Source organism: Octodon degus, unplaced genomic scaffold, assembly GCF_000260255.1.
Source record: "Octodon degus isolate 3935 unplaced genomic scaffold, OctDeg1.0 scaffold00012, whole genome shotgun sequence".
Lineage (NCBI taxonomy): Eukaryota > Metazoa > Chordata > Mammalia > Rodentia > Octodontidae > Octodon > Octodon degus.
Window position 1 is genome coordinate 9,863,522 of NW_004524588.1, and position 11,761 is coordinate 9,875,282.

Consider the following 11,761-nt stretch of genomic DNA (forward strand, 5'->3'; position numbering starts at 1 on the left):
CATTTCTATAATTATTAGTCTGAGTCTTCCTGTCCACATGCTATGGTATCAAATCATGTGATGCCTTTCCAATTACTTATATCTTCTTTATTGAAGTAATAAATTTTCTCTGTAGCAATATGACTAACCAGCTAGGGGTGGTGATGTGTGCCTATGCTCCAGCTACCTGGTATGCTGAAGCAGGAAGATTCCAAGTTCAAAGACAGCTCAGGCAACATAGGGGATGCTGTAAAATTTTTTAGAAAAAAGTCTAATGTTTTATAAGATATTTTTCCAGATACCTTATAGATTTATTGGCCATTTTAAATGACATATAATGATTTTAGTGCATTCTAATATATTTTGTCTGGAAGACAACATTCCAAGTGAATAACAATTTAAGTTTGGGTATGGAAATGGAAATATCTGACTTCAAGTACTAGCTCTGTCATTTATAGAACAGATCACCTAATGCACACAATTTAATCTCTCTGTCTCAGGAAAAGCATCTTCTCATTTATAACACTAAGGATTCTAAGTAGCACACACTCTGTAGCATTCTTGTGGCAGACACACTAAATGAAAGATCGGAATAGAAAGCATAGAATAGTGCTGGGTACAGGAATAATGATTAACAGATATCCGTTGTAATCATTTAGGATAGGATAAATCAGGATGCTACACTATGAAGCAACCCTGATGATCTCAGTCACCCAAACCAACAAATTTTATTTCTTCTTTATTATCCATGTCCTCCGCATATTAGGCAGGATGCTCTTATTCTGTCATTACTCTTGAGCCCAACCTGAAAGAGCAAGCAGTCGTTATTTGGAATATTGCCACATCCTCCAGATAATGGCTTTCTGTCAATTTGTCACATGGCAGATTGCCATGCCTTTCTCTGAGGAACAAAGAAAAAACTGCAGCAAATTTCATACCAGCTCATAAAGCTTCCACGTGGAACTGGCAGCCATCACTTCTACCTAGATTTCCTTGTTCGTACAGGTTGAGCATCCCTTATTTGTACTAGCAGGGAGCAGAAGAATCAAATCTTGAATGTTTTGGGATCTTGGAATATTTGCAATCAAGTAACAAGAGGCATTGGGGGAGGGCCGGGTCTAAATACAAAATGTGCTTATGTTTCATATACTTCTTCTATAGAAAGAACAAAGATAAATGTTTATGATATTTTTAATAGCTTTGTGTATGAAAAAACCTTCATGATATAGTATTTCCCAGCTGCCTCATTGTGTTAGTGTTCATGTTCACAAGCTGGGGCATTTCAGAGTTAGCATTTTCAGATAAAGGATGCTCAACTTGCAGTAAGTTACCTAACCAAGCCTGACCTCATAGGGCCAACAAAGTAAGATCCTACCACATACTAGAAAACAATCAACAACATTCAGTACATAGCGTTAATCACTGTCATAGTTCTTATCATTTGTTTGGGCAGGTATATAAAATTTCAGTTTCAAAAATTTTTCATCTTAGAACTAATCGATTTTCTCACTCTCTTATCAGCTCTAACAAGAGCCTGTGTTGGATTTTCTTCCTGAATGTCACCCCTGTCTATAAGTGATGACAGTTTTATATTCCTTACCAATATTTATACTATTCTATCATTCATTTGTGTTTTAAGATGTGTGACTAGTGACTAGCACACTACCACTATAACATAGAAGAAATTGTAACTGGCAATTAGAAGATACGTAGGGTCAGTCGCTCCATCTTTGTGAACATGACCAGTGGGAAGTATTGCATTTCCACGTTTGTTTGCGTTCTCTCAACTACTAGTGAAGTTGAGCTTTGTTGCTGTCATTTTTAAGATCTTCCTGGAGTGTAGCTTCTTCTTTTGTGAACTGTGACTTCTCACGTTTTACCCTTTGCTTCGTTTCTGTTGCACTGTTTCTCTGTTCCCACTGTACTACAGACTCGGAAACCATACTGTTGTTGGTTAAAGGCACTGAAATACTTTTTAAAAGGCTACTGAGTAGACATAATTTTTCAATTGGTCTTTTGTCATGTAAGTTTTAAGTGTTAATACAGTAAAAACTCCTACCTACATGTTCTGGGGTTTGGTTTTGTTTTGTTTTTTTTATTTCTTTTTCTTTTTCTTTTCTTTCTTCTTTTCTTTATTTTTTTCTGTATTTAGGACAAGGTCTACAGGGTCTACAGGGTCTCACTACGTAGATAAGACTACGTAATGATTTTCCTGCTTTCAGCCTCCCAAGTGGTGGGATTACAGATGTGCGTCACCATGCTCAATCTCAATCACAGTCTCGGTGCACCCCACAGGTGGAGCCAGCATGGCTCGTCAGAGCCCTGGCTGCTGTACTCTGCGTAAGCAGGCACTTTAGTCTGCTGAGCTATCACGCCGGCCCCTAAAGAATTTCTCATTATCAAAAGATCAAATAAAGATTTTTCCATATCCTAAATGAGTTTACTTTGTGTTTTTTATATTTAGCTCTTTAATCCACCTAGAGATAATGATGAGCCCTGCATAATAAGATAGTTGGGGAGAGGGGAGAGGAGCAAAAAGAAAAACTACAATTTACTTTATCCCAGGCATTTGACCATGAAAAACAATTTTAGTTATCTCTCAAAACCATTAATGTTTTACAGAACATAGCTTGAGAAGTTCTTGGAACCTGTGAGTGCTAGCTAAATTTTTTCTGTTTGTTTTTTTGCTTGTTTGTTTGGTTGGTTGGTTGATTTTTGGCAGAACCGAGGATTGAACTCAGGCCTTGTGCTTGCCAAGCAAGTGCTTACTCTACTGAGCTATCTCCCCAGCCCCCATAAAGGATTTTTTGTTGTTGTTGTTGTTGTTGTTGTTGTTGTTGTTTTTTGTGGCTCAAGCTGCCTGAAGGGCAGGTCTGGTAAGGCAAGTGAAGCTGGGGATTGAACCGCAGTATCCTGCTCCTGACTGCTCTTGCATGAGCAAGTGCTTAAACAACTGAGCTAAGGGCAGGTCCCCGCCATCCAAATTTTTAAGAAAGCAGAAGAGAAACAATAATTCAGTGTCCCAGATCAGAAAGAATGTTGCTATGTATTTTCCTATAATTCATGTCATCTTCATAAAAAATAGTACTTTTAATCCTGTTGAACAGATTCCTAACTTATACAACTAACGAAACATGAAATCAGAATTCGAAGCCAGATTTCTAACTGCGAAGTCCATTTCTTCCCATTTGCTTTCCACCACAAAATCACTTAGTATTTTGTAAGACTGAAGAAGAAATTGATACACTGGGATTTCGAGGCAAAGTTGAACACCGACAAAGAGAGGCAGTGAGCCTGCTAGAAGGTCATGACTACTTGCTTTTAACTGCATAAGCAAGCTGCATCTTTTTAAGTATAACCTAGCTTTTGTAATTATTTTGAAGTCAAAAATACATGCTAGCATGCAAGTCGCATAGTTCCAGTTTAAACCTGCTTGTACCAAGCAAGCTATTTCCCCAGCCTCAGTAGACAGCAGAGAATAACAGCTACTGCCCAAGACTGTCAGATGGATCACATGGGTTGGTTACACAGAAAATCATCCAGCGCTCTGTCTGATATACAATTCATACAGAAATATTACTTCCTTTAGACCTCATTTGTATCCATCTGTACTCAAAAACTCTCTATAGACTCCCTATAACCTAAATAGTAGAAGCTGCTGTCCTCCGAGCCTTCCTTTTCTCTTGATCTCTTTCCTTTTGCTTCCCTTCCTGTGCTTGTGCCTCGAGCTACGCTTTGTTGGTAATGCTGGTCTTACTATAAAGACAGGTATGCTGTTATCACTGATGATGAGGTTTAGCACAGTGGAGCTAAATTACTTTCCTAAGGCCACATCAGTGCGGGAATGACTCACCTCATATCAAGGGACTCTTTTCCTCCCCGGGGTTCTGTTCTGCAAGGGACTCAGCCACCTCCAGGCTCTTAGAGATTAGAGAGTTACTGAAGAGTGACTGGGAGATGGATCACGAATACCTTGCTCTTTGTGGGGCCCCCCTGCTTCCCAGAAATGACCATACTGGCATCCAAAGGGAATGGATCCGGTCCCATGAGGACAAAGGAAAATGTCATATTGATTTCTGCCTTTGGCTCTGCTGTTCCAATCTGTTTCTTTCCTTATCAGTTTTTCTCTCATTGTTTGTCTTTTCGTCTCAGTTTTTTCCTTTCAAATGCCTCTCCTCTCCAGGCAGCACTTTCCTTCCCTTTCTTCTCCTTTGTGACATCAGCCGTCTCCACCCTATTCCCGTTCTTCTCCTCCTCCCCACTGTTCCAAAATAATTATAATGATATCAACAACAATGCCAAACAGTGGCTGGATTGGAGGCTGAATCGTTGGGCCACTTTGGGGGGGGGGGGATGATGTGGGTGGTACCCAGTAAGGAGCTCATTTGACTCATCCACTGCCAGTCCTGGCCAAGGAATGTCTGATACAGTCAAATGCGTTGTAGTTCACAAAGTCTGTTGTTGTATCAATTGAAAATGTCCTATTAATCAGCTTGGAAAATGTCTCATTGATATTTGTTTCTCAATAAAATAAAATAAAAAACAAAGTCTGCTGTTAATGCGCACCAAGCCAATCACAGTAGTTTCCAGTAGAAAATGCTCAGTCTGTGGAGAAAAATGAAATCCGACTAACGTGATGTTTTAACTAAGAATATGACATCAATTTTTTTTTTTAATGTATTTAGTACAGGGTCTCACTACACATATCAGACTCCTGTTTTTCAACCTTCCAAGGGCTAGGATTACAGGCATGCACCACCACGCCCAGTCTCATTCACTGCCTCAGCATGCCCCCAGGGGCAGGGCTGGCCCAGCAGGCCACAGAATCAAACCCTCAGCCCCTGAGTCTGCCTAAACAGGCACTTTAATCTGCTGAGCTATCTGGCTGGCCATGACATCAGTTCTTCATTTTCTAGGAGAGGTTTATTTTTTGTTTTTGGTGCCAAGGACCAAACCCAGGGCTTCCAGCTTGCTAGGCAAGCATTCTACCGCTGAGCCAAATCCCCAGCCCCAGTTCTTCATTTTCTGTCTGTCCAACTTTTGTTTCATAAAAGTGTAAGCTCGTGCTTCTCAGAGCAATGTTGCAATACACACAGATGCTGAAAGTTAGGCTGGACTACCGAATGAACTCGACATTTAGCTAGTGAAGATCCCCAGTGTGGTTAATTCAGGAGCGAGCGTTCCAATCTTTACATATATAGTAATTTAAGAACTGATTCAGAGGTATAATTACCTTGATCTCTTTACTTAATTCTGTCTATGATTCCTGTCTTACTCTCCTAATTTATACTTATTCAATATTTCTATCAAAAAATCAATATTCTTAACATTTTGCATGAGTTTTGTTGTAAGCCACTTCAAATCCCTTGTGAAATAATATGATTTTAGAAAGAAGCAGGCAAATGAAATAATAGTCTATCTTATCAATATGTGCCTGATCCACAGCATAATCTGACTTTTAGCCCATAGATTTCTTCATCTTACTATCTCATTTATAATTTGACCTCATGAGTGCATTCTATTTAAACTGACCACAAAAATATTCTTTATAATAAGGTGATACAGGCATGCTTAATCCACATGCATATATGTGAAGAATAGATCTGGAGAAATAATAGCACAAAGTACATATTTATCAGCCCAAAGTAGGTAAATATTGCTAAAAGTATTATCACTTAAATCTAAAAACCCAAACCAAAAGCAAAAAGTCCAGCAAACTAAATAGACCCTTTCAAAAGAAGTCAAGCAGCCAATAAATACATGGGGAAAAAAAAGTTCAATATCGTTAGCCACTGGAGAAGAGTATACTGAGATTCTGTCAGAATGGCTACAATCAAAAATTCAAAAACCGATGAATGCTGATGAAGAGGTCAGGGGAAAGGAACCTGCCTGCCTTCCTGAACTGGTGGTGGTAATGCAAACTGGTACATCACTTTGAAAATCAGTATGGAGATTCCTCAAAAGCTCAAAATAGAAATGCCGCATGATCCAGCTGTACCAGTGAAAGGAAATTTAAGGCACATAGTATAGGGATATATGCACACTCATATTTCTAGCAGTGCAATTCACAATAATCAAGCTGTGGAAACCCCCCAGATCCCTTTCAGTAGAGGAATGGGTAAAGAAAATGTGGCATATATCCCCACTGGGATACTATTCAGCCATAAAGAAAAATGAAATCATGTCATTTGCAGGAAAATGGAAGGAATAGGAAGACCGTCCAGTTAAGCAAATTAAGCAAAAATCAGAAAGTTAAATATTGTATGTTTTCTCAATTATAAGAAAGTTAAAAAAAAAAAAAAGAAAGTTCAGTTTTAACTAAATAAGTGAATAAAATCAAGAGCAATGATAGGCAACAAGGAAGTAGACTCTTGGAAATGGGGAAGGCATTAGGGGAGGAAGGAAGACAGCTTGAAATCTGAGTTTCCCAAAATGAACATAACTACTGTGTATTACTTGTGCATTAATAACAGATACTTGTGTTGATACACGTTGTTCAGGTGTCTTATTTCAAGCCAAGATAAGTTGAAAGGCATGAATAAAGCAGGTACGGCCCAAATAATAATCAAGTTCACAGCAAGGACAAGCTAGTGGGAGTTTCCACTGCCCACTGAAGCTCTGGGCTGGAAAATTCACTGGTATCCATGAGCCACAACAGAGAACTTCTTAGATGTACTTCTTTATTGTACATTCCAGAGGGTTAGTCTTTGTCACCCATGACTGCCTGCCATCTAACAGCATCTCTGCATGCAGGAGTCTTAGCACCAGACACTGTTCAGCAATCTTAACTCTTTGGTACCAGACTATTACAAAATAAAGGAAAATAATAGCTCTTTAAAACCACAACAATCCCCACCATAGAGAAAAGTTTTCAAATTATAATATATGGATGTGATTGTTACATTTCTCTGTAATTGCATAATGTAGTTCCTGAACTGTATGTGCAGCTCTCAGAAACTCTCAGAAATGTATGGGGAAAGGTTCCCATTAGCCACCTCCAGTGATCCTATTTGACATTATCAACTAATTGATGTCACCCTCCAGCCACAGACACAGCGCCAGTGAAAAACTAATCAGCTTAATCAGGCATAACAGGTGACCCAACAGTAGCAGGGTTTTATTGTATTTTGTTGTATTTATTGGTTTGCATATGGAAGCTCATACCCACATTTAAATATGCACATACACGCGTGTGCACATACGCACACACAGAATAGGATCAAAATCAAAATGATAGATTTTTGTCATCAATCACAGACTTGAGTTCCTTTCATTTTTACTTAATAAGTGTCTTTGGGCAAATTAAATTTTCTAAACCAAATTTTTCCTTATGTAATGAGAATCTTACCTAGTTTGAGGACTGGTGATTTTTTAAAGTGAGCCAACTTACGTAAATAACCTAGTGACTGATCCATATGAAGCACTCAAGTAAGAGCTGTTCCTGTTATTATTACTATGTGGCCCTTATTCTTAGAGATGTTGCATTAAGGAGATTTAACACTAGCTACAAAGTAATTTTGTTTCAGTTTTAAAAATAAGGAGGCTTAGGAGCTTTCATCCTCAACAGAATTTCTGATGTTGCACTTGGCACATGACATGACCGAAAACCTGGAATGTTGATAAATTCACATTAATTTGTACTGCAGCTTAAAGTCCAAAGTACTAATTAGATAAAAGGCTGCCATGATTTTTCCAGATGACTAGGCGAGAGTGACTGGTTCCTCAGGTGGCAAGATTATTAATAATGGCAATAATTATTAAGCCATTTAGTGTTCCGTAAATTATAAGTGAAGCTTCCACTGACATCCGCATCCAACATTTTCCTTTTTACTGGTACACCCAGTTTCTTTGTTACCACCAAGCACAGTCTATAGATAGTTAAACCATAATGCTCCTTCTTTTCATGCACATTTTCCTTTGAATAATTTCTTCAAGTACATTTAGTGGGAAGGTGAGAGGCCTGTATAATGTTTCTATGTGACCTGGAGGGAAGGGAAGGGACTTATAGGGAAAAACCAAAAGACCGCAGTATATTCCATCCAAAGGAGAAGGGTAAATTAAGTTTATTAGTAGCCTAACATTTTATAAAAGATTTGTTTGCTTGGGTGTGATGAAGAAAGAGGACGTGATTCTTCCGGAGAATCTAAAGTGCCATTGGAGGACAACGCTGAAAACACCACTGATCTCATTCATAGAGCAGAGAAGTCTAAGATAATCACGTCTTCCTGGACACTATCCAGGCCCATCCTGTGCTATTATGGTAATGGTTGCATTAGTCATTTCTACAGCTAGAATTTGATACTCACTCTGTTCATTTATTTCAGCCATTGTACACTGGCTCCTTGGTTCACTTTCCAAATGATTTAGTCCATCCCCAACTTTTGGTTTGCAGAGTTAGTCTCAGATTAAAATTCTAGAAGAGCGTTCAATATGCCTGGACCAAAAAAAAGAAGAATAGAAGAAGATAAAAGGCATTACTTTTATCTGGCATCAAAGTAACCAGATGTACCTGCATCCTATTTGCAATGTGTGATGGCTTCGTTCAATGAGTCTTCCATTCAACATGCATTTCCTCCATGCCAGTGAGGGTCTCATGTCTGTCACTATGCATAAAACCCAGCACAAACTGAATCCTACCCTACCATTCCAAGGCTGATACCTTTTCTGCATCTTGATATTTTCGGAAATGCATAATGTCTTCTGCCAACCACTTCAAACATTGCTCACCTGGTGTGAGTTGGAGAAACTTTCAATCAGCCTCCATCATCCCGACCCCAGTTGTCAGAGTGAATAAAGCACCAGGGGAAAATGAGAGGATTTTAGAAGCCGGATCTTCCAAATAAGGATGCGAGAGAAGTGAAGCACTGACACAGTTAGTACAGTCCTGGACTCCTTTCTCTATAAAGTCCTCCAGGAATTTGTAAGTTCTCCAGGGTCTTGAAAGTATTTGTCTTCAAAGTAGCCCAATGAAATCCCTCTCACTTAATGAACTTCAGAGAATATACCCTGCTGCTGTAAAGAAATAAGATCTCTGATGTCCTCATTGTCCTAGGAAAAGAAAGGGTAAAAACCCTAAGTCTATGGTGATTACCTAAAGATTATCAAATATTTTATAAAACTATTTCAGCTACAAGTCAAAAAGTGTTGGTTTTTATAGCAGATTAAAAGTCAGTGATTGGTATTTTGAAGGTAAATCCTACCATTTTTATAATGATGTACATAGAATTCTGTTCCTAATGCCATCTCCCTAGTGGCATAGAAATCTTTTAAGTGATTACATAATCCTCAGAATTATTATCTTCAACTATGATTTCTATGCACACCGATGTCTATTTATAGTGTGGGCATTATTATAAAATGCCCTGTGTGTGCTAGCAACTACATGAAAAGACATGTTTAATCTTTGAAATCTCAGTGCTACCTTGCCATAGTTATTTCTCAAAAGTCTGAAAATCAAGCCTGTAAATCTTAGACTTTGAGAATAACAAGTAGTTCACAGTAGTACATTCTAGTTAAGCAGGAGTCTGATAAAATTGTTGTTTCACAATAAAGAAGCTTTTCTCCAGGAAGATAGAAAAAGTTTCTAAGTAAATGCCAGTATTGTAAATATGTGAGTAATTCAGTTGTATATTCTCTGTATTCCCAAATTATTCCACTTAATCATTAAAAATGCTTAATGTTTTACAAGATAGAATTTATTTTTCATATTTAAATAATCCCAAAATTAATATAGGTTATAGTTTTTGCATTTACCCCAACAGTCTGTTATGACTAAGACAGATCTCTCTAAAGGACACACCAAATTAGTTACAAGACTAAATAGGAGGACCAGCCAAATGGCTCAGCAGATGAAATTGCTCACTTAGACAGGCGCAGGGGCTGGGGTTTGATGCCCCACATGCTGTGGTGGCCCCACCCCTGGGGCACACTGAGACAGCAACTGAGACTGGGTGTGGTGGCACGCACCTGCAATATCAGTGCTTGTGAGGCTGAAAACAGGAGGATCACTATGATCCCAATCTGTGTAGTGAGACCCTGTAGTCCCTGCATTAAAATACATTTTTTTTTAAAAAAATGACTAAATAGGGAATATCTAATGTATTTACCCACCTAACTAGGATGACAGAAAGTGTCATCTTGCAATTTGAGCCTTTATTAATTCAAAAGTCAGTAGTTTAAATGTACTTAGGTTTGTTCATGGGTTTTTGTTCGTTTGGTTGGTTGTTCGGTTGGTTTTTTATTGTTGTTGTTCTTGTTGTTTTTGCGGTACCAGGGAGTGAATCAGGACCTTGCGCTAGCCAGTCAGGCACTCATTCTACTGAGCTCTGTATTGTTACTTATTATCCTGTTTCTATTCTTGTTTTTGTTTTTCTTGCTCTTGTTTTTACTCTTCAAAATAAAAGAAAATTATAATTAAAAAATTTTTGAAGATAACATTATGCAATAAATATAACAACCTTTAAAACAAAAAATAAAGGTGCTTAGGTTTAGAAGTATTTATCTCAGAGGTATATGTTAGAGAAATATTTAGGAATGTGACCTGAAAATAATTGGCATACATTTTTCACTTTTATATAAGCTTTGCATGTGTCCCAAAAGTAAATATACAAAAGTGCTTATTAGATTCTGATTAAAGAAAGCTCTGAAATTGGATGGAAAAATATAAATCTGTTGGATAGGAAGAAAGAGAAGAGGAGAGAAAATGTGTATGTTCAGTGATTTCTGTATGTCAGGAGCCTGGAAATATAACGTTAAGATGACACAGGTCCAACCTCAAGTAGCTTTTGTCTTGTCATGGAAAACCAGCAATTAAATATGTAAGCAAATAAATAAATTTCAGAAATACATCCTAAATTTATGGACAGGAATTATCGTAATTTATGTTCAAAATTACAAGAGCTCAAAATCAGAGATGGTCCAAAACAGAACAAGCAGATGAACAACAGCTTTATGACATCAAAGACTCAGCTTTTAGAATTATTGAATACAACATATTGTAAAAGATACACAAGGAATTTCAATGTCTTTAAAATATATGGTATGATCAAAAACTGATCGAGGAAGACATAGTGGAAATCACCATGAAGAATTAGGGAAATATCAGTGTTTGGAAATACAACAGAAGTTGGTTGAAGATGGGATTTCAATGAGGGATTGGGATATGAAGACAGATTTAGAGAACTGGATACTGGATCTGAAGAGATTATTTGAGGCACAGCATAGAGAAAACACACACACAGTATGAAAGAAAGAGGGAACTAGATCCTATATTCATCCTATTTGAAGATGGATCAGAAGGATACAGCATTGCAAAATACAGCAGGGACAGGAATGACGAGACAATCAGTGAAGATTTTCCCCAACTAATGAGAGGTATAAATACAGAGAAAAAGGAAGTTTGGTGCATACTATCTGCTACATTAACTACATGATTAAACATTTGTGTAAGATGACAGAGTGCCAAAGACAGAGAAAGAAATGTTGAGAAAGATAGAAAAGGCAGATCATTTGTCAGACATGATAAATTATACAAAAAACCTCCCCCAATGGCTAAAATAGAAGACAAAAATACTAACATGTGTTTTGCAAGAATGTAATTATTGATTTAGAGGTGTAAATCAAACAAAGCTATCATTTCAAAATAAAGGTGCATCCATATTTATAGCAGCATAATTTGTAATAACTAAATATTGGAAGCAACCCAAATGCCCATCAACTGAGGAGTAGATTAAAAAGATGTGGGGGCTGATGGTTTAGCTCAGTTGTTTAAGTACCTGCTCTG